This window comes from Pseudophryne corroboree, chromosome 4 (assembly GCF_028390025.1).
Source record: "Pseudophryne corroboree isolate aPseCor3 chromosome 4, aPseCor3.hap2, whole genome shotgun sequence".
Taxonomy (NCBI): domain Eukaryota; kingdom Metazoa; phylum Chordata; class Amphibia; order Anura; family Myobatrachidae; genus Pseudophryne; species Pseudophryne corroboree.
This window is the reverse complement of record NC_086447.1, coordinates 856,272,458-856,296,364: the sequence shown is the minus strand read 5'-3', so window position 1 is coordinate 856,296,364 and position 23,907 is coordinate 856,272,458. Positions and strand designations below refer to the sequence as shown.

Here is a 23,907-nt window from a genome sequence, read left to right as displayed (position 1 = left end):
GCATAGTATACCACTTATTAAGTGAACTGAGCTGTTACACCTAAAGTTTCAGAACTGTCTGATTCGCTGGGCTAAAGAGCAGGAACCCATAGAAAGTGCATCTAATCATTTTTTGCATGTGGTTGATACTGATCCAAGGAGAGAGCTCACCTGTTCTAAAAGTGTTTCATCAAAATGCATGCTATATTTAAGTACTAAGGAGAGCAATTGAGAGACTAATCTATGCTTGATATGCAAAACTACTAACAAAAGACTGCATGATCTGCTTGGAAAAATTACAGCGGTTATTATTTATTTGCATGCTGTTTTATACAGAAGGTGGAGGAAAGTGATATGTATTAAACCATATGTAATGGTGGTAATCTCAAATGGCTTTTGAAGAAATAATTAATTAAGTTCTTTTTAAGGAAGACATATGCTTGTTATAATAGGAGGCTGTTTAATATAATACACAGTCTCACTATTTTTATTAATAGTATTTAGCAGTGTATATTATTAAAGTTTTATGTGAAGTATTTTATGTGATGCTGGCCAGCATAAAATAATTTATGTATGTAGGAATTCAATTGTTTTGTGAATAAAATCCACACCAAATTGGACTGCGCAGTTCCTGTATATTTTCTTTCTGGTTGCCAACCATAGAGGTTTCCGATCTAATGGAGTTGCTTTATCCATTGGATGCCAAGTCTGCCACCACTACATGATTCTTTCTGGTGGCTGCTGAGTCATTCCCACTATGGACACCAGAAGGAATGTATCTGTTGCGCAAGATCCACTGCATATGTGCACCAGCCTACCATAGGATGGCTAAACCAACAAGTGGTTAACAGGCATTGGCGACATGCCAAAGAAAGGAATGTTGTGATCAGAGCCGGCCCTAGGCATAGGCAAACTAGAAAAATGCCTAGGGCATTTGGAATGCCTAGGGGCACAAACAGCTTCTGCTGATTAAAATGATATGCGGCATGCCTATATTCTGTGTGTGACTGCGGCTCTATATCTGCATACGAAATGCACTACTAATGTGCACCATTTTGTGTATAAGGTGTACTACAGTACTTTGTGGTGTAACATACAGAAAGGGCACTACTGTGTGGTCTAATGTGAATAGCAATATGGTGTGGTGTAATGTTAATAAGGGGCACTACTGTGAGGAGTAACATGGTACTACTGGGTGATATAAAGTGAATAAGAGACACCATTGCATCATATAATGTGAAGAAAATTGCAGTACTGGGTGGTGTAATTTCAACTGGTGGTATTATTGTGTGGCCATGCCCCTTCCCAGGAAGAAGACGCCCCGTTTTGGGCTGCGCAACAAATGTGCACACTGTTCCTATTTAAAATATAAGGGGTAGGAGCACCAAAATGAGAACTGCTATGGGTGAGGAGTGATGGTGCTGGGAAAGGGGGGCAGAGTCAAAGGCGGAACTAGTGTCTGTGCAAGGGGGCACCAGCCAAAATCTTGTCTAGGGTATCATATTGGTTAGGGCCAGCTCTGGTTGTGATGGCAACAATTCAATGGTCCCCATCTAAAAGACATCCCTAGTGTGTGATTAGAGGGGAGCAAGGCTGGATACAAGGCACCAAGGTGCTTATAAAGGCTAGACACACCCCACAGTGGCATAGATTCAACATGTTGCCCTTTCCCAATTCACTATGCTAACATGTGGGAGGTATGAAATGAGTTCATCCTGCAAAACATCTCCATCTGTAATATAATATAAATGCATGCATTATTCCCTTTCATTTCAATTAATGCAACAACATAATTAGTTGCAATGAATGTGCAGCATGTGGCTTTACAGTATATGGCATATCTGCCCATGGACGGATTGGGATGGAAAATCAGCCCGGGAAATTAATGGAAGCATCCCTAATAAGGGTGCGGTCTGATGAGGGGGTGGGGTCAGTTGAGGAGGGCGGGATCTCTCCTCATTGGGCCTTATAGTACGTAGTTGCATCCTTTCTTGCATGTTTTGCAGCAGTTGTGTCTGAGACCAGGGGCGATTTGGGAAATAAAAGTGGTCCTGTAGAATTGAGTAGAAATGGCCCGACATGGGCAGCACAAGAGGTATAACATACAGTGTAGCCATGGCAGCATCACTGGATGGCAGAGTTGTTGTACTGCAGAGATGAGAAACCAGAATGAATAGGGACATAGCAGTGTACTGAGTACGGTGGGCTGCCTATCATGTGGGCGGGGGGGGCACATGACAACACACAAAACAGGCCCCACAGACACATTGGCCTACCAGGAATCTTCCTGGTGAGCTCTTAGGCCAATCCGCTCCTGTATCTGTCAACGAGCTCTGTTCTCCCTCTATTTATCAAAAGACAGTTTGCAACAGCATGAAACTGATGCACAGAGCAGTGACCCTGCTCTATACGTTACATCAGTGACGTGCGGTGGGGTGAGGCAGGGTAGGCAGAGCCTTTCCTGTCATACTTACATTTAAACCAGAATTTTGTCTGAACAAAGTATATGAAAAATACTAATAATTTGTTTGAAATATCTTCTTTGCATTATTCTAATAATTTTTATACCCAAACTCTGGAGTAAAAAGTCTATGGCAGGTGAGGCAGTGCCTCACCTGCTTATCTTTTCCGCACATCTCTGATCAAACCTCACCAAATTTCTAGGGGTTTATACTGCTGTACCTTAGTATAATGCCCAGATGTACCCTTCGGTTCATATATTGCATGGAATTCTGGCTCTGGGGTTAGCCAATGCCTCCTGAGCCATTTAGTTTACCGCACGTCCCTGCGTTACATGTATTGTGCTATAGTACTGCACTGACTTGAATTGCACAACAATGCTCTAATATTCTCTATTATTTCATAGGCAATGTAAGTTTTGGTTCCATTAAGTTACTTTGACAGAAAAATGCTTTGAAAACACAATGTAAACAAATACACAGCAAGCATAAATGTAGCAGAAAAAAAACACAATAAAAACGAAATTGCATTACCCTTGTTGTCCCATGGGACTAGCTAATGAGGAGACTTTCTGAGCAAACTGAAACTTAAACTATAATAAATGTAAGTAGTACTTGACATGCATAGTTATCATGCTTTTAACAACTAGAATCTCATACATTGTGAGTTATTTGAAACAATTTTAGATGCCAATCAATAAAAAAAATCACTTTTAAAAGTAACGAGGAAGTGAATTAAGAGGACTCTTTGAGCTTCCCTATCAGTTGGTGTCAATAAATGAGTCAATTTTATACACCCGAAACCTCCTTCGAGGTGTGATAAAGTGTTTGATGAGGACAATAACAAACTAGATGACAGGCTCGACACTAGTGGATACAATTACTCCCCTATGCGCTCCTAGTACCACTGTATATGCACTCATCATTTTCTGTCTCTCTTACACGACTTTATTCACAGAGAAATCTCAGAGCTACTTCTCAGCACAGCAGGCAGTAAGCCTTCCTTAATTACCACCATAGAGACCAAAATGCTTCTTTGTCAGCTTCTCAGGCACAAGCGAAATAGATTATATGATGGCAAAGTAAATCCACGGATCTCAAATAGTTCATAAAATAGAGACGAAATTGCTCTGATGGCCTCTTAAAAGTCTTGTGATAATATAAGGGACACAATAATGGTATATTTAGCAAATAAAGTTCACTTTTCACCAAAATACGTCCCAGAATTTCTCGACTTTTTGTTTAAACTGGGAAGAAGTGAAATTATTGTGGGATTTAGGTCATATTCACCATGATTTCCCAGCTCGAGTCAAGCTTTATTTATAGCATTGTACAAAGTCACTTTTCCAAAAATGAAACCAGGAAGGATGCCAAAAAGTTTGCCCGGCTAGAGCTGATGAACGGCGTCTTGTCCTACATGTGGAAGATGCTAGCTGCTACTGTCACCGGAGTGCAAACCTAATTTCAATAGTCTCTAAGATGAACAAACATGTTAAACGAGGCTCTTAGTTTACCCTAGTTAACCGTTTTCTTTTCGTTTGAGGGACTTTTTTTTCTGACTAGACTTTTTTTTTTGTTCCTCTTTTTTTATTTTTATTTTTTACATTTTATGCCTTTGTTAAATAGGTAAAAATTACAATATATTTCCCAGTCTGAGTCAGGACAAATTCATTGCATGAAAACATAAGCAATTTAACAGATCCTTCATGATTTAACATTTAACTTACATTCTTTATGCAGATGTAAATAACATCTATTATTTTTCCAAAGCAAACATAGCATGAAAAAGAGTAATGATATGGTAACTGTAATACATGGGATAACGCACCCGTAGAGTAAATTATAATGGTAACAGAAACCATAGAGGATTTCAATCAAAATAACGTGTGCATTAGAACAATAATAACACTTCATAAAATACAAATTGCCTGGTGTAAAACAAATTAATAAACCCTTATAAATGTCCATTAATCTTACAAGAGCACAAAGCACAACAACCCTCATGATATAAATGACAGAAGTGAAATAAATGTGTCTATAGGGCAGATTTACTAAAGCTACTAAAAATGAGAAGGGTTGGTGTTGTCCATAGCAACTGATCAGATTCTAGCTAACATTTCTCTTTTGCCTTTTAGAAAATGATAGACAGAATCTGTGGCACCCCACTGGCACTGCCACAAACTGTAGTGTGACTTTTGTGTCCTCTCCCCTGCTGATTGCATCCCTGGCTGGACACTACTTAACTTACAGCAGAGAAAGAGTTAATTGTTGGTGGTGACTGTTGGCCGCTGGGCGGTGGCCATCTTTGGAGGATGAGGAGAACAGTGAAGCTGCGGACTGACACCAGAGCCTGGGCCTGGGACATCATTGGTTCCCAGCAGAGGCAGGCCAATATGCAGGCCTTTGCCAGACAGACAGCTGGGGAAGGGGGGGGGGATGGGCAATGCAGTCTCCCCCCCCCCCATACTGCTGAAGTGAATGGCAAGGGGAGGGGTAGAGAAGGTGTCAGGTCTTCTGATAGAAGCATCTGTTGGTACAAAGCAAGCACTCTAGCTTCTAGTGACAGGTGAACGCTAGCACTGTGTATAAAGTTGGTGGATCTGCATGTTTATTCACTCACATCACAAGTCTACCTTGGAGAGGGAGAGATCAGGGACAGAGGCCCCATTTGTAAGGCAATCTGCAATTCCGGCTTTTGTGCTACAGGGAAAAACAACTTTAAAGTTACTAGTTTTCCAAGGGGCTAAAGTACTGCATAATTAACCAGTCGTCCTTGTATAAGAGCAACAGCGTTACCAAGGCATAGCCAGCCATACAGACTTAGCTATCAGGCACATCGTGTAAAGCATACCCAGACTGCACAGTGCAATAGAAAGTATTCTGCTCCCATGGAAATAGGGAGAGTTTAATGTAAAACATCTATTCGAAAGCACAGAGACAGGATTTTATTGTCAACATCTCCAGTTAGACATCATTCCTATAACAACAATGAGTTCGGAAACATTTTGGAACAAAACAGGGAGAAAACTTTGGGGTCTATTTAATAAGCCTTGGATGGAGGTAAAGTGGACAGAGATAAAGTACCAGCCAATCAGCTCCTAACTGTCATTTTTCAAACACAGCCTGTGACAGGGCACTTGGGAGCTAAATTGCTTTATCTCCATCCACTTTATCTCCATTCAAGGCTTAGTAAATAAACCACTTTGTTACTATTAACTGTGTCAGCTACAAGTAACATTTGAGCCTTCTCCAGTGGAGTGCAATTTTTTCTACACAGGAAAAAGTAACATTACCATCTGGCTGAGCAAAGTGAAACAATTTGCAATTTTGCTGTCCAGCAAATACTACAACTCAGATAATACATCTAGCAAGAATAATTATTCTAGACTGTGCACCACCGAGCTCAGCTAAGTTGAACTGTGCTAATATATTCTATGGGGCCCCAAGGTTTAAATAATAACCTTAGGAATGTTAGGGATCCACCTGATGAGGTCATCTGGTGGTGCTAGGTGGCCCATTATGCTAATACCCTCAATTGTGCTCCACGTTAAATTACAGTTTATTATAACTGTTCTGATCACCAGTGTTTTTAGTGCTTGGAGTGTGCACCTGCATTTTTTTCTTTTTTCAGTTTAAGATAAATACAATATTTATATTTCACTGACCATGGCTCTATTTTTTATGGGGGACTTAATGACTGCAATTATTCTGTCAATCCCCCATAGACACAACATTAGCTTCTCTGCCTAATGGTATGCCCCTGATGATGGCTACTGTATATTATACAAGTACAGTATTACTCCAGTAAGCATGCACAGTATCCTTTTGCATGACCATTGTCTAACTGGATCTATGGCTAAGAAGGACAATCCCTGTGACACTATAGTCTGTCACACTCACGCTGGCTGACAGCAGAGCCAGCCCACGTGGCCGCTCAGTTCTGCTGTGACTGTGCTGCAGCAGTCCTCCTCTGCTTGGGAAAGCGTGGCTGAAGAGGTAGGCTGGTGTGGGGCTGTGCAGCGTGACCTCTGACATCATGTCATGCCACATACAGCTGCACAGCCGGTGGCCGGGGAAGCACCTGATCGAGTGCTGCAGGTGCGCAGGTGTGGCTGAAGGGGTGGGCTGGTGTGGGGCCGCGCAGCGTGACCTCTGACATCATGTCATGCCACGTACAGCTGCACAGCCGGTGGCAGGGGCAGCACCTGATTGAGTGCTGCAGGTGCTCAGCGCTGCACAGCATTAAAAAAAAGAAAGAAAAAAAGACACTGAGCATGCGCTCACTAATCCTGAAATCCTGGGACTGGAAGCTCCAATCCCAGGATTCAAATCCCACCAATTTTGGGCCAAAATCCCTGAATCCTACCAATCCCAATCTCGGGATTGGTCTCCCTTTTCATGACAAATTTGGACAGATTGTGCTACAGTATTTGATGAATATACTGTATGAGTCACAGAAGAAGCAATGTTTCCTGTCACTGGATGATCTCACGCACCGTTCGATGAAGTTTATGTGCAAAAGGATTTAGCTGTATAAAAGTCCCAACCATCTCATCAAATATTTACCCAATGATAAATCACCAATGTAAGTGGGGATCTCTGGGAAGCTTTGGTGTTAAATGTCCAAACTGGCCATGAAAGTTGTGGTGTATTTAGACAACATTAATAAGCAATGTTGTCAGCGGAACTCATTTGGGAGCACGTGGAGCAGCCACACATTACAGTGACAGTCAACATCAGAATAAACTGTTATCTTGTGTAAACGGGGACAGCGAACCCTTTACATCAGAGTGTATTTTATAGATGCTCTGTTTCCAAGTTCCACAGTGTTTATTTTGTGACATTATAACTGTACAAACAATAATTTTATATCTCTCCCAGTACAAACAGAAGATGAATTTATTGAGAATTCTGCACTTCAGTATAATAAGCATCTTATGTTTATAAATCACTCGGAGTCTAAAGGTCTAGACAAATTACTCTGTGCATCTAACAAACTATTTGAATAGGAAGCATTAGTGCAGTGGCATCTACCCACGGTGAATAGATATTTTAATTTAAACTTATTGCCCTTGTGTATTGTTTGAGGTCCTTGCAAATGTTAATCTTTTTTAGTCATAATTTATGATGTTACTTGGTGAAAACCAATAATGCTCTCAACTGTGCACACTTTAAAGTCAATGCAAACTAGATACTGAAACTGAAGCATCAATCATATTAGGGGAAATCACTTCTAAAAAACATACACATAGAGCAAATCTTGTGCAGAATACAGATGGGCGAGATGGCACTTAATAAGTTCCACAGCAGCCTCCTGCATTAAGTATGAAAAGGTCTTTCTCAGAGACTTCCTTAACTTTACAATAGGCAGACTCAGTGGCACCCGCCGGATTCTGGTGCCTTAGACAGCTGCCTAAAGCTGCCTAATGGTATAGACTTCCCTGCCGGTATGGGAGAATGGGTGTGGATCATAGGGTCAACCACACTTAAGACGACAGTGTCTAGGTCAACTGGTAAGTTGGTCGACCTGATTTTTAGTTCGACAGGGTCTCTAGGTCAACATGTACAAGGTCAACATGACAGAAGGTTGACATGAGGTTTTTTTTTTTTTTAAATGGTGGTTTTCTCCATAGAGTGACCGGGAACCCCAATTAGTGCACCGTGTCCCCTTGCATGGCTTGATTCGGTCGCCATTATTTGGGCAAGGTGCCTCGCTCCGCTACTGCTGCGCTCGGCACAGGTTACCATTCCCAACTGTAGTCCACGTGGATCATAAAGCATGAAAAAAAGTAAAACATTTTTGAAAAACTCAAGTCGACCTTCTGTCATGTTGACCTAGAACATGTCGACCTAGAGACCATGTCGACTTAGAAACCATGTCGAACTACTTACTGTTGACCAATAGTGGTTGACCTAGATATTGTCGACCTTATGCAATGGTCTGTACGATGCCGGAAATTTTGACAATCATTTGAAAGGCAAAATCAGGTTTGTTTTGCTTTTTAAATAATTGGCGCTTTAAAAAAATACTGGCAGACTTGTTGGAATTGCACCCGTGCCTGCATCCCACTGCTTTTTACATAAGCACCATAAATTGCATAATGCATGAATGGTTTACATCTGTATGTGATCACTAATCCCTAATTGGGAGTTAACGGAGCAGATTAAATTAGCTTCAATACTACAGTAGGTCAAGTGACATTTTACTTTTTTTTTGCAATTCAATTAGAATCTACATTAAATTTACACGTGTTTCAACGGGAGAAATAGTGAATTCAAGTTTGCACCCACAGACTAAGTGGTACCTATAAAAAATTATACCCCTCCTAATGAATATTTATGTATTTAGAGGTACAGCATTTAGGGGTGTTTAACTTAGAGGTTTGCGCTGACCCCCAAGTTTTGGTTTTGGATCTGGATTCATCTTTGTGTTTGGTTTTGGATCTGGATTCATCTTTGTTTTATTTTTGTTTTTGCAAAACTACCCTCATGTGTTTTGGTTTTGTATTTGCATTTTGATTTTTAATTATAAAAATGCTAAAATCATGTAATTTGGGCCGTTTTTTGATCTACTGTATTATTAATCACAATAGCATAAATTTCCCATAATTTACAGTAAATTTTGACCACCTCACAGCATGTTTGCAGAAGCCTGAACAGATCAGTATGTGTATAAGTACATAGAGTGTTAAAAAAAAATAGGATTTTAATACCTACCGGTAAATCCTTTTCTCCTAGTCTGTAGAGGATGCTGGGGACTCCAAAAGGACCATGGGGTATAGACGGGATCCGCAGGAGACATGGGCACACTAAAAAGACTTTGACTGGGTGTGAACTGGCTCCTCCCTCTATGCCCCTCCCCCAGACCTCAGTTATAGGAACTGTGCCCAGGAGAGAAGGACATTTCGAGGAAAGGATTTTTGTTAAACTAAGGGCGAGAAACATACCAGCCCACACCACAAACATAACGTACAACTGGAGTAGCATGAAACCAGATAACAGTATGAACTAACAACAGCAACAAGCTGAATATAACTGATACACAAACCACGTGCAACCGAAAATAACCAGTATCAATACAACTGCAAGGAAAAGTCCGCACTGGGATGGCCACCCAGCATCCTCTACGGACTAGGAGAAAAGGATTTACCGGTAGGTATTAAAATCCTATTTTCTCTTACGTCCTAGAGGATGTTGGGTACTCCAAAAGAACCATGGGGTCTATACCAAAGCTCCAGACCGGGCGGGAGAGTGCAGACGACTCTGTAGCACCGATTGAGCAAACATGAGGTCCTCATCAGCCAGGGTATCAAACTTGTAGAACTTAGCAAAAGTGTTCGAACCCGACCACGTAGCTGCTCGGCAAAGTTGAAGTGCCGAGACCCCTTGGGAAGCCGCCCAAGATGAGCCCACCTTCCTGGTAGAATGGGCCTTTACTGACTTCGGCAACGGTAGCCCAGCCGAAGAATGAGCTTGCTGAATCGTATTACAAATCCAGCGTGCAATAGTTTGCTTCAAAGCAGGATTTCCAATCTTGTTGGAAGCATACAGGACAAACAGAGCCTCTGTTTTCCTAGTAAAAGCCGTTCTGGCGACATAAATTTTCAAAGCTCTTACAACATCAAGAGAGTTTGGGACCGCCACAGCATCCGTAGCCACAGGTACCACAATAGGTTGATTTATGTGAAACGAAGAAACCACCTTCAGCAGAAATTGTTGACAAGTCCTCAATTCCGCTCTATCCGAATGAAAAATCAAATATGTGCTCTTGTGAGACAAAGCCGCCAACTCGGACACTCGTCTGGCAGACGCCAAAGCCAAAAGCATGACCACTTTCCAAGTGAGAAACTTTAACTCAACCTTACGCAAAGGTTCAAACCAGTGAGACATAAGAAACTGCACCACCACTTCAAGATCCCACGGCGCCACTGGTGGCACAAATGGAGGATGGATATGCAGCACTCCCTTCACGAAAGTCTGAACCTCAGGAAGGATGGGCAATTATTTTTGAAAGAAAATAGATAAAGTCGAAATCTGCACTTTGATGGAACCCAGTTTCAGGCCTGCATCTACGCCTGCCTGCAAAAAATGGAGGAAACGACCCAAGTGAAACTCCTCCGCAGGAGCTGCTTTGGTTTCACACCACGACACATACTTTCTCCAGATACGGTGATAATGTTTTGCCATAATCTCCTTCCTAGCTTTAAGGAGAGTGGGGATGACCTCCCCGGGAATATCTTTCCGAGCTAGGATTTGGCGCTCAACTTCCACGCCATCAAACGCAGCCGCGGTAAGTCCGGAAACACACAGGGCCCCTGCAGTAACAGGTCCTCTCTTAGAGGAAGCGGCCAAGGATCTTCTACAAGCAATTCCTGAAGATCCGGATACCAGGCCCTCCGTGGCCAATCTGGAATGATGAGTATTGCCTGAACCCTTGTTCGTCTTACGATCCTCATCACCTTTGGAATGAGAGGAAGCGGAGGGAACACATACACCGACTGAAACACCCACGGAGTTACCAGGGGGTACACTGCACTGGCCTGTGGGTCCCTTGACCTGGAACAATACCTTGGAAGCTTCTTGTTGATGCGAGACGCCATCATGTCTATCAGAGGAATTCCCCAACGCCTTGTCACTTCTGCAAATACATCTTGATGAAGAGCCCACTCTCCCGGATGGAGATCGTGTCTGCTGAGGAAGTCTGCTTCCTAGTTATCCACGCCCGGGAGGAAGACTGCTGACAGAGCACTCACGTGCTGTTCTGCCCAGCGAAGGATTCTTGTGGCCTACGCCATTGCCGCCCTGCTCCTTGTTCCGCCTTGGCGGTTTACGTACGCCACCGCAGTTATGTTGTCCGACTGGATCAGGACAGGGAGACCCCGAAGAAGGTTCTTCGCTAGCAGGAGGCCATTGTAAATGGCTCTTAACTCGAAAACATTTATGTGGAGACAAGATTCCTGGCTTGACCACTTTCCCTGGAAATTTCTTCCTTGCGTGACTGCGCCCCAGCCTCGGAGACTTGCATCTGTGGTCAGCAGGACCCAGTTCTGGATTCCGAATCGGTGCCCCTCTAGAAGGTGAGAACCTTGCAGCCACCACAGAAGATAGACTTATTTTCCGATGCATGTGCAGGTGAGACCCGGACCATTTGTTCAGCAGATCCCACTGAAACACCCGGGCATGAAACCTGCCAAACGGAATGGCTTCGTAAGCCGCAACCATCTTCCCTAGCACTCAAGTACATTGATGAATCGACACACTTGGCCTCAGAAGCTCCCTGACCATGGTCTGGATTTCCAGAGCTTTGTCCTCTGGAAGAAACACTCTCTGTAGCTCCGTGTCTAGGATCATGCCCAGGAAGGGCAGCCTAGTGGAGGGGATCAACTGAGACTTCGGCAAATTCAGAATCCAACCGTGATGTCGCAGAACCGACAGGGAGAGATACTTCTTAAAAACTGTTCCTTTGACCTCGCCTTTATCAGGAGATCGTCCAAGTACGGGATAATTGTGACCCTTTGCTTGGGAAGGAGAACCATCATTTCCGCCATTACCTTGGTGAAAACCCTCGGGCCGTGGAAAGCCCAAACGGCAACGCCTGAAATTGGTAATGACAATCCTGCACCGCAAACCTCAGGAAAGCCTGATGAGGAGGGTATATCAGGATGAGTAAGTAGGCATCCTTTATGTCGACTGACGCCATAAAATTCCCCCCTTCGAGGCTGGAGATCACAGATCAAAGAGACTCCATCTTGAACTTGAAAATTTTTAAGTATGGATTGAGGGATTTCAGGTTCAGAATCAGTCTGACCGAGCCGTCTGGCTTCAGTACGACAAAGAGGCTCGAATAGAACCCTTCCCCCCGTTGGGATGGGGGAACCGGCACAACGACCCTCTGTTCACACAGCTTTTGTATCGCAGCATTTACCACTTCTCTTTCTGGAAGAGAAACTGGTAAGGCCGACATGAAAAAGCGGCGGGGGGGGGGGGGGAGCATCTCCTGAAACTCCAGTTTGTACCCTTGGGACACTATGTCTAAGACCCAAGGATCCAGGGCCTATTGAAACCAGACCTGACTGAAGAATCGGAGATGGCCCCCCACCGGTACGGACTCCCGCAGGGGAGCCCCAGCGTCATGCGGTGGATTTGGTAGAGGCAGGGGAGGACTTTTGGTCCTGGGAGCCTGACACGGCGGGCGACTTCTTTCCCCTTCCTCTACCCTTTGAAGCGAGGAAGGACGAGCCCTTTCCTTTTTTGTATTTATTAGGCCGAAAGGACTGCATCTGGTGATGGGGTGCCTTTTTCTTTTGTGTGGGAACATAAGGAAGAAAAGATGACTTACCCGCAGTAGCGGTAGACACCAGGTCAGCAAGGCCATCACCAAACAAGACACTACCTTTAAAAGTGAAAGCTTCCATATTTTTCTTGGAGTCGGCATCAGCATTCCATTGATCAATCCACAGCGCCCTCCTGGCTGAGACCGCCATGGCATTGGCTCTTGATCCCAAGAGGTCAACATCCCTCGCCGCATCCTTTAGGTAATATGCAGCGTCCTTGATATAAACAAGAGTCAAAAGAATGTTATCCTTATCAAGGGTATCCATATCAGAAGCCAAATTATCAGCCCACTTAGCAATAGCACTACTCACCCATACCGACGCCACAGCAGGTCTGAGCAATGCACCAGTATTAACGAAAATGGACTTCAATGTTGTCTCCAGCTTGCGATCCGCTGGATCCTTGAGAGCAGCCGTGTCAGGAGACGGAAGCGCCACCTTCTTGGATAATCGGGATAGAGCCTTGTCCACATTGGGAGACGACTCCCATTTTTCCCTGTCATCAGAGGGGAAAGGATATGCCATCAAAATTCTCTTGGGAATCTGCCACCTTTTGTCAGGCGACTCCCAAGCCTTTTCACAAAGCGCATTCATCTCATGAGAAGGGGGACACTTCACCTCAGGCCTTTTCCCTTTAAATAAGCAAACCCTTGTGTCAGGAACAGCACGTTCCTCAGAGATATGTAAAACATCTTTGATAGCTACAATCATGTGCTGAATACTCTAAACAACCATCGGATGTAAGGAAGCCTCATTGAAATCGACATCGGAATCAGAGTCCGTGTCGATATCTGTATCTGCCATCTGGGTAAATGAACGCTTTTGTGACCCTGAGGTGGTCTGTACGTGAGATAAAGCATTCTCCATGGATTTTCTCCATGTTTGTGTGTGAGAATCAAATTTATCCAGCCTCTTAGACAATAAAGCCACATTTGCATTCAGTGTACTCAGCATATTCACCCAATCAGCAGTCAGCTGTGCTGACAGAGTCATTCCCAAATCCCTCTCTGCGCCCCCAGTAACAACCTACGGGGAGGAACATTCAGCCTCATACATGTCGACATGTAGTACCAACACACCCACACTCACACCAGCCAACAAAAAGGGGACAGACCCACAGGGAAGCCTGTAGAGAGAAACACAGAGGGAGTATGCCAGCTCACACCCCAGCGCTCATCTACTACAAGGACATAATATATGTGTCTAGCGCTGTAATATATTATAAAAAGCACCAAAATTCATGTGCCCCCCCCGTTTTGCTCCTCTGTTACTTGAAGGAGCTTGGAGGTCCGGGCCAGTGTCTCTGCAGCGGCTGTGGAGAGAGAGAAAATGGCACTGGTGAGCTGTGCGGCTAAGCCCCGCCCCTTCCCGGCGCTCTGTAGTCCTGCTCCATTTTGAATTTTTTTGTACAGGCGGGGGTATGGAATTCGGTGCCCGGGCACCGAATATGCGTTCTGCCAGTTCATTGACCCTCATTAACTGCTGCCCTGCACCCTGTGAGTGCCGTTGGTGAAATGTGTGGGAGCATGGAGCGCAGCGCTACCACTGCGCTGTACCGTTACTTAAGTCTTCTGCTGTCTGAAGTCTTCGGTTCTTCTAATACTCACCAGGCTTCTTTCTTCTGGCTTCTGTGAGGGGGGTGACGGCGCGGCTCCGGGAACAAGCAGCTAGGCGAACCAAGTGATCGAACCCTTTGGAGCTAATGGTGTCCAGTAGCCTAAGTAGCAGAGCCCTTAACTAAGAAGAAGTAGGTCTGACTTATCTCCCCTCAGTCCCACGATGCAGGGAGCCTGTAGCCAGCAGGTCTCCCTGAAAATAAAAAACCTAACAAAAGTCTTTCTAGAGAAACTCAGTAGAGCTCCCCTAGTGTGTGTCCAGTCACTCCTGGGCACAAAGTCTTACTGAGGTCTGGGGGAGGGGCATAGAGGGAGGAGCCAGTTCACACCCAGTCAAAGTCTTTTTAGTGTGCCCATGTCTCCTGCGGATCCCGTCTATACCCCATGGTCCTTTTGGAGTCAACAGCATCCTCTAGGACATAAGAGAAAATATGGGGGGGGGGGAATAGTTTTTCCCCCAGCATTGGGCTCTTGGAGCTGGCCTGGTTCTAAAAATATGGGGGAGGGGGGGGGGGGTAGTATGGTGGGCCCACCATATTTTTAGACCCAGCACCAGGCTAAATAGCAGCTGGTAATGCCACAGCCAGGAAACACACTTGACGGGGTTACCCTGGCCAAAGCATTAACTCCCCTTCCCCATCTAATATGCCCAGGTTAGGGGTTCCTGGGGAAGTGAGGACCCCCCAATAAAATTGTACCTCCTCTACAGAGTACCCCAAGGCTGTGCTGAGGCCCAGTGCTATACCGCGCACCCCTGGACAGTGGGTGTGGGGTTGATACCTTACAGTGAAAGGCAGAAATATAATTTTGTTTTTACAGTGAAACATAGGCAAAAACTGGGGGGGGGGGGCAAGTGGCTCAAACGACGATAATAGCAATGATATATAATACGATTACTAGAGCTGCCACAACATCATGCAGTGTAAGGGACAGAGCAGAGCTACTGCACATGCCCGTTGGTAGCAGCTTCTTCTACCAAGTTTGCTATGTGTGTGGATCTGAGTCCTCCAGAGAGTTAGGTTCTTCTGCCGCTCTCCCAGACTCCTGTCCTTGCTCAAATGTTCAGCAGAGTGGGAGATTGTGGATTGCAGCTGGAAACCCCCCTATGGAAATCCTGTGTTTGCCATTGGTGAGACTATAGGTCCAAGCAAGCCTCCCCCCGCATGTCGATACTTGGAGAACCAGCTACCTATAGTCTCCCCATAAAATAAATATCAAAATAAAGACAATGCACACACTAAAATAAAAATTATTTTCATACATACAGTACTCCCAGGCACACTCACTCTACATACTCACATTGTCTCCGCTACCAGTCAGTCCTCTTGTCCAGTAGGCATCTAGGATGAAGATCAGTATTCTTCTCCAGAAGGCATCCAAGGGTAATTAAAATGAAATGAAAACGCGCAGCACATGATCCACATAACAACACTATGTGGATTGGGTGCTTCGTACTGTAAATCGGGTGCACATACTGTACATACAGCACTGCTCCCGAAAGTGACAGCACTCATGTGTTCCTGCACTTGGAGCTCCACCAGCCAATCAGCAGCTGCTAATATGGTAACAGGCCGCTGGTTGGCTGATAATGGCTGTCTCTGAGCTAATCAGCTCTTCCCCATAGACTTCAATGGGCCCATTGAAGTCTATGGGAAAGTGCTGATTGGCTGAGAGACAGCCATTCATTGCCAAACCGTGGCCTGTTACCATGGTAGCAGCTGCTGTTTGAATCTGACAACCAGGAAATCATGACCAAAACACACAAGATCCAACACTGGGTAAATTACGTTTTGCCTCATTTTCGGATCCAGATCTGGTGGGAAGAATTAAGCTGGGAACTGGTTCAACTTGAAACAGGAAAGTTCAGGTGGTCTCGGTTTCCACCGAAACCAATCTGCACATTTTTAGTTTAAATAGGAAAATATGGACATCAAAGACAGGTCATTCCTAATGCCATTTCTAAAAAGCAGAAAAATGGTTTCAGGATGATTTCCCCATTCTTCAATGCATGTCAAATAGCACACAAACTTAGCATGCCACATTGGCACAATGCCCGCAGTTTGCTGTTTCTACAGTAGGTGAACTGGGAAAATTGTCCCAATTTTTCTTTTAGCAAGAATAACCTGAGGTAAGACCAGAAATGCTACTGGATGCTTCACAGTACTGAAGTTACGGCTAATTGAATCTGCTGTGAAGTATTTTGTAAAAGTCATGAAAATAGAACAAGGATTGTTCAAGTTATATTTGTTCATTAACAGTTTCTTATATAGCGCAGCACATTCCGTTGCGATTGACAACTGATTATATAAATTGATTATATTAATTGAGACTGCAGCAAATTGCAAGTTTCTTGAATGCTGGCTCAAATGTGAATAGAATAACTAAATAAAACATGAACTTGCAAAAATGCCAATGAGTAAGTACTTTATGCTTTAATGAGGGATTAATGATCTCTATTACATTCTGTTTTTACTTGATTAACCATGTAGTGGCTGGGTCTAGGGCGCCACATGACACAGACAGGTTTAACAACCATCTCTCTACAAATATGATTACAACTCGGTTCTACGATTACGCTGTACAGCGTTAAAAATGTGTATTTTTGATTTGTACAGATTAGGGACTAAACAAAGGAATGCTTTACAACATTTTATATCGTTGACGACAATGTTGATTAGAATGCACTATTCAGTATTCAAGTTGTTATAATGCTAATGGCACAATATGGGGGATTTTAGCTATATAGAGATCCAAATGTAATAGCCTGTGATTTGCAGGTACCGGCACGATTTCGGCTAGATAGCTGCTAGATTAAAAGCAATTTCATTTTCTTTAGGTTGGTTTTACTTAAACGTCTTATACTTATTTCCACTTAAATCTAGCAGCTACTGTACATCACCATATTGATCCCGTGTCCATGAATTGCAAGCTACATCTGGGTCATAATATATAAGTAATGTTAATAATATATGTACAAATGTGTCCTCACTTACTGTGTGTTCATATACCATTAGGTGTAAGACGCCAACCGTGACTGAGTCGCTCTGTGAGGAGTAGGGTATCGTATCTTTCTTAACATTTTCAGGGGTCTATTCATGAAGCAGTGTAAAATGTGGAGTAGTGATCCAGTGGAGAAGTTGCCTATGGCAACTAATCAGCTGCTACGTATAATTTTATAGAATTCACTTTAGAATGTCACCTCAACACTGATTGGTTGCCATGGGCATCTTCTCCACTGACTCACTTCTCAACTGTTTTCACTGCTTCATGAATAGAACCGTCAGTCTTCTTTGCATTACAGAATCAGTGAAAAGCTGCTCTCAGTGTACTAGAGACACTGGGCTGTGACTGGTAATCAGTTCACACGAAGTCGCAGATGAACACAGCGGGGCCTAACATTGGGGAAAAGCTGTGGTGCTTGCATCCGAGCCCTTTTCACACAGATTCAGACTCAGTCACACACAGATATACAAATGGCGCACAGCCCATTGATCAGTGTACATTAGCAATGCATTTAGTCGCTTCTATGTGCTTTAATTATACAATGAGAATATGTTTTTGAGAAAAAATAAGAGATGCTCAGAGCGGTACCTGGTATGCCAAAAGGGGCTATTTGGTGAGATTGAAGAAACAGTAATACAGAACACAGCTGCAAATACCTGTAAATAAAGTTAGTGAACTCAAATGACATTGCATATGACTGAGCTCCTTATGTCATTATGTGTTCATTAGGTAAAGGTGCTATAGAGAATAATGGCAGAAACCGAGGGTTAGGTGCCATTGTAGGGAGTATGGAATAGAAGATAGTCTAAGTAAGAAATGGAAAGCACATGAGGGGAGTGGGCCCTGCTCGTGAGAGTTTACATTCTCAAGGGGAGGGGAATTCAAGGGGGCACAACTCCCAACTTTGTGGTGGGTGTAGGTGGGACATTTAAGGAAAATTAGGGGGCATGGCCTCCTGGTTAGGAGGTGCAATTGTGAGTCAAGCCACTGTTTTCGTGAATGTGGGGGAATGCCCAGCGCTCTGTGAGCTGCTGACATGCCCCCTGTCCCTCTTTCCTGGTGGATAGATGCTGTGTACATGCACACAGCGGTTGTTCATCGCTACTCTGCAAAGCTCAGCAGAGCAGCAAGTGAGAGAGGGTCTCCCAACCTCCTCCCACACCCACTGCAGGACACTGTGGCCCGCAGTTGGGACAGTCCCTGGAAATCAAGACTGTCCCAACAAAATTGGGACAGTTGGGAGGTATGCAGGGGTGTCACACAGTGCCGTTTTTTGGGCCGGGCCAGCCATGCAATCGCACGGGGCAGCAGACCATGGCTTCTGGGTGCATTATTCTATGCGGTCTGGCCAGTCGCATAGAACACAGTGAAAAAAATCCCTCCCAAAATGGCCACTGCCTGAGCGAGGACAGTTTTGCTGGATACTAACATAGGCAGTGGCCATTTTGGGAGGGACATTTAGACAGAGCACAGAGGGAGAAGGCAGGCAATGACACAGCAGTGCTAGGAATGTGGCGGCAGCAGCACTGGAGGGAGCAGGCTAGCAGCATCAGCAGTAGCATGAAACAACCCCTGACAATGAGCAGGACCAGGTACAGTGCCAATTTTAATTACTGAGTGAGGCATGGTGCAATGGGAATTACTGTGTGGGGCATAACAAGGGGCATTACTGTGTGGGGCATACTTTGGTGCAAGAGGCATTACCTTGTTGGGCCATAACAAGGGGCATTACTGTGTGGGGCATACTTTAGTGCAAGGGGCATTAAAGTGTGGGGCATAATATGGTGCTTGTGGCATTACTGTTTGGGGTGTAAAAAGATTAAGGTAGTATTTTCCTCCAAGACCATGCCCATTTCAGCAAGATCGTGACCCTTTTCTGGGGTGCGCGCACCCCTTTCACCTCCATGGGATTTTTTTTGTGTTCACACCAAGAGCCAAACTGGCTAGAAACAGCCCTGGTGTCACAGATGGGGTAGACAGTGAGCATACAAGAGAGAGAGAGAGCATGGAATGGTCACAGAACTACTGTACTTAGTAGTAACTTCTGTTTATCATAAAATGTATAGTAGAAAGTACATTAATCCACATATTAAACTTCTGCCTTTTGGGGGTCATTCCGAGTTAAACGCTAGCTGTCATTTTTCGCTGCGTAGAGATCAGTTAAAAAACTGGCAAAACTTTGCATGTGTATGGGCCGCAATGCGCACGCGCAGCGTATGGGTACAAAGAGCATTGTTGTTTTGCACTGCTTCTAGCGACAATTCTATTCGCACAGCCGATTGCAAGGAGATTGACAGGAAGTGGGAGTTTATGGGTGTCAACTGACCGTTTTCTGGGTGTGTTTGGAAAAACGTAGGCGTGTCCAGGCGTTTGCAGGGTGAGTATCTGGCGTCAATTCTGGGACCTTTGTCGCAGCAATCATCGCACAAAATAAGTAACTACAGGGCTGGTCTTGTTTTGCACAAAATGTTTTTGTACTGCTCGGCTGCACAGGCGTTCGCACTCTTGCAAAGCGAAAATTCACTCCCCTGTGGGCGGCGACTATGAGTTTGCATGGTTGCTAAAAGTAACCAGCTAGCTATCAACTCGGAATGAGGGCCTTTATTTATATATCACCATCCATTGTAAAATACTTCAATAAATGTGTCTATATGCAAGCTTTAATTTAATGCACATTTATAAATTTAGTCTACGGTTTTTCAGAATCACTTCATAATGATAAAAAATAAATAAATAAATGAATGTGTAAATTAGAGCATGCTACATTACTATAAGCATAAAAACTCATTAAAAGAAATGCATAGTGAGCAGAATTATTATTACTTTTTTATTCTTAGTAATATAGCTTTTTATTTTTCATCATTAGTATTGCAGTAAATGTTTTTAGCAAAAATTATTCAGAGGAATACCTACCTTATATTTTATTCTCGATGCTATAAAGAAAAAGATTTGGATGCATAAAATATACAAAAGAATATTACCAATTAAAATGTTGTGAAAGAACGCAGGCAAAGATGTGAGCAATTATTATTATTGCAGCTTGTGGTAATGGCTTTCGGAATAGTTTCATCTTTATGGCTATTCTGTTCCTGCATTTTTTATTGAAATGCAAAATTTTTATGAGATCAGAAATATTTACTGTACATTGTTATAGATGATTTGACTATTATGAAACATTCAATTGCTTCTTTAAAAAAAAAAAATTGCGCCAGCTACATAGAAATTTTGCCATTTGCGTAAATAATGAATTTTTAAAAAAAAGTAAGAGGAAAACTTATCATCTGTGAATATTTTGCATAAATTGAATATGTGATTTTACTTTGTAATTGAAAATGTAAAGAATGCACTGTGCACTGAGTGGTACAGGAAATTCGACCAATACATATTTATAAACAGCTGCAAGCTAAAGAGAAGCATTCTAACAAACACTGGGCAGCCCTTGGCACATTGGTTAGCATTGCTGGCTCACACTAACTGGGGTCATGAGTTCAATTCCATTCAGTGAACTATATGTGTGGAGTTTGTACGCACTCGCTGTACTTTCTTGGCTTTCCACTGGCTCAAATACTTCAAAGACATACTGGTAGGTTAATTGAATTCAGCCAAAATGATCCTTAGTGTGGTAGAGAATATATGGGGAAATGTTTCAAGAGTGTAGAAGCAGACCAGTGGAGAATTTGCCTATATTAACCAATAAAGTTCTACCTATAATTTTATAGAATTTATGTGATAAATGCTGTCTGGAAGCTGATTCGTTATTATGGTAAACTACTCCTTTTACCCACTCTTTAGAAGATTCAATATCGATCCCCCATAGAATGTGAGCTGCACTTGGGCAGATGCAGGTATGAATGATTAAATATTCTTTGTAAAGTGGTTCATATTACAGTATGTAGCACTATGCCAAGAACTGGTAACATCATTTACAGTCCATCATACAGTATTCATACTGGGTGGTAACTCACAGCAGAAGCAAATGACCCAAGAACTGTGTATTCCAGAGGTTCCAAAATGCGGTCCTCAAGGCACCCAAACAGTCCAGGTTTTATGTTTATCCATGCTTGACCACAGGTGACCTCAGTTAGCACCTCAGTTAATTTGATTTAACCATCTGTGCTGAGCCATGGATATATCTAAAATCTGGACTGTTGGGGTGCCTTGAGGACTGCATTTGAGAACCTCTGGTGTATTCTATCATTGGCAATTATGATAATCCTGGGCCCCAGTTAACTCTTATTCCCATTTTAAGGGGCAGACCCTTTTCTTATAATTGTGCCATCCAAAAAGTGCACCAACACTGCTACTTTCCTGTAGTAGCTGTACTCATGGACAGTTAAGCCTGAGTGAGTAAAACAAACATGGCCATTCTTAGTTGGCTAAGTAATGTGGCTTGCATGTAGCAATCAACATAATAAGCGGTGGTGTAACTAGAATGGGTGCAGGGTGTGTAGTGCACATGGGCCCTTGGGATCAAGGGGCCCCACACCGTACACCCTGCTTCCATTTCTTCAACACTCACCTCTCCAGAGTACTGAATCAGCAGCTCCAGTGCTGCACAAACTGCCTGAAAGGTTTCCATTTTCCCAGCATTTTGCACATGCACAGTAGAAATATCACCTGAAAAATGGCCCCTATGCCATTTTTCCAGAGACATAGAGTCTACTAGTGCTCACTAATGAGTTTCTGGATAATGGGACCTATAGGGGGACCACACACAAGCCCTCTTCTCTCTTAATATGACCCTGATAATCAGGCACAATTAATTACATACTTTAGCAAGCAATTCTGCAGACTACCTATTCCTAGGAGGACTAATATAACACCAACAAGGACAATACCAACAAACAGGTAAAGGTAAAGGCCCTGGATGAATTTGATCAGATAAACCAGTGATATACTGAAAGACGTGGAACAACCACAAAAAAGAAAAAGAAAAATGTTCTACTGTTAGACAGTGAAGCTAGCTAGACCAGACAGATACTGTAAATCCAACCCTTGGTCAAATTGAAATGTTTGTAAACCCAAAAAATAAAAATAAATTAAGAGACTGCAATATGAATTAAAAATAAGTTCCTGGCACGCTAACTGCAATCCATTCTAGTCAATCTAGCGCAATCGTTTCTGAGCACTGTTTGCAGTATTGTAAAATAAAAAAGCATACTGTATATAGGTCACCTGGTACAGTGAAATCTCCTGACTTCAAAGTGAAATTGGTTGTGAGTGACTGTATTGTGCTTTTCCAGAAGCTCGCCTTTATTCTGTTTAGGTTGCAGGGCAAAAACTAAGGGCTGTCGTGAGAATATTTTGAGACGTATTCTTCAAAGTCACCGCTTCGACATAAACACAAACACATCCTTCACCCATATTTTGCCCTACAGATTTACCAAGCGTGCTTATGCTCTGCAGTTTAAAGTGGAGCCAATTTAATTCTGCTTGGCCAAAAATGTGTTTCCATTGTTCCAAAACATTCAATCACCCCAGGGTATATTGCAATTGCTGTTTAAGTGGCTCTGTGTTATCACTGCAAGCTCAGTTTGATTGAGGAAAACAAAACACCACAGCAGAATTCTTTTCTTCATAGTAAACCAGTCATTCTCTGTGAACCATTTATAGAAACCGTTTGTAACGAACGACAACGTATGGTATGCCTGCTAAAGACATTGTTGAGTCTGCCCTCATATTTAAGCTTGTAGAACTAGGACACTAATTAATTGAAGATAAAATATGTTATTCAAGCATATACAGTGCACATTTCCAAGAACAAATGTTTAGTAGAGCGGATGACCACAAATAGAGTTACATATAAATTATGGAATGTGTGGGGTATATTTACTAAAGCTTTAGTAAAGCTAAACCTTTGAGAGGAAACAGGGAAATCGGGGAAGATTCAGGCAAATTTAAAACATACAGCCAGCGCTTCTGTGACTGCACAATGATTATCAAGTCATATCCGCAGACAGGGAATTATTCAGGTTTGTTAGCAAACCAAAAAAGCACCCTGATGGGCTTAACCATGATGCACTGCAGGTGGGGCAGATATAACATGTACATGTGAGTGGGTTATATTGTTTCTGTGCAGGGTAAATACTGGTGGGTGTGGTACAATAGATAGACAGTGTCTCGTTAGACAGTCAATAGACAGACACCACATGTTAGACCAGTGATGGCTAACCTTGACACTCCAGCTGTTGTTGAACTACACATCCCAGCATGCCCTGCTACAGTTTTGCTATTTGGCCATGCTAAAACTGATGCAGGGCATGCTGGGATGTGTAGTTCAACAACATGTTAGCCATCACCGTGTTAGACAGTCAAAAGGTCGACAAGGTCAAAAGGTCAACAGGGTCAAAAGGTGGACATTAAAAAGTAGACAGTACAAAAGGTCAACAGGGTCAAAAGGTTGACATGAAAATGGTCGACATAAAAAAGGCAGACACCATTTATTTTGCATTTTTGGGGTTTGTGTGGATTGCTTTATCATCTGGGACCCCTAATTGTAGAAAGGCGGGCTCAGTG

The 23,907-nt window shown here is 43.3% G+C and overlaps 1 protein-coding gene across 22 annotated transcripts in view; it reads right to left on the bottom strand.

Moving 5' to 3' along the window:
• Positions 1 to 23,907, bottom strand: part of NRXN1 (neurexin 1) — a 1,686,961-nt gene that overhangs the window by 118,147 nt on the left and 1,544,907 nt on the right. The window lies entirely within an intron of this gene.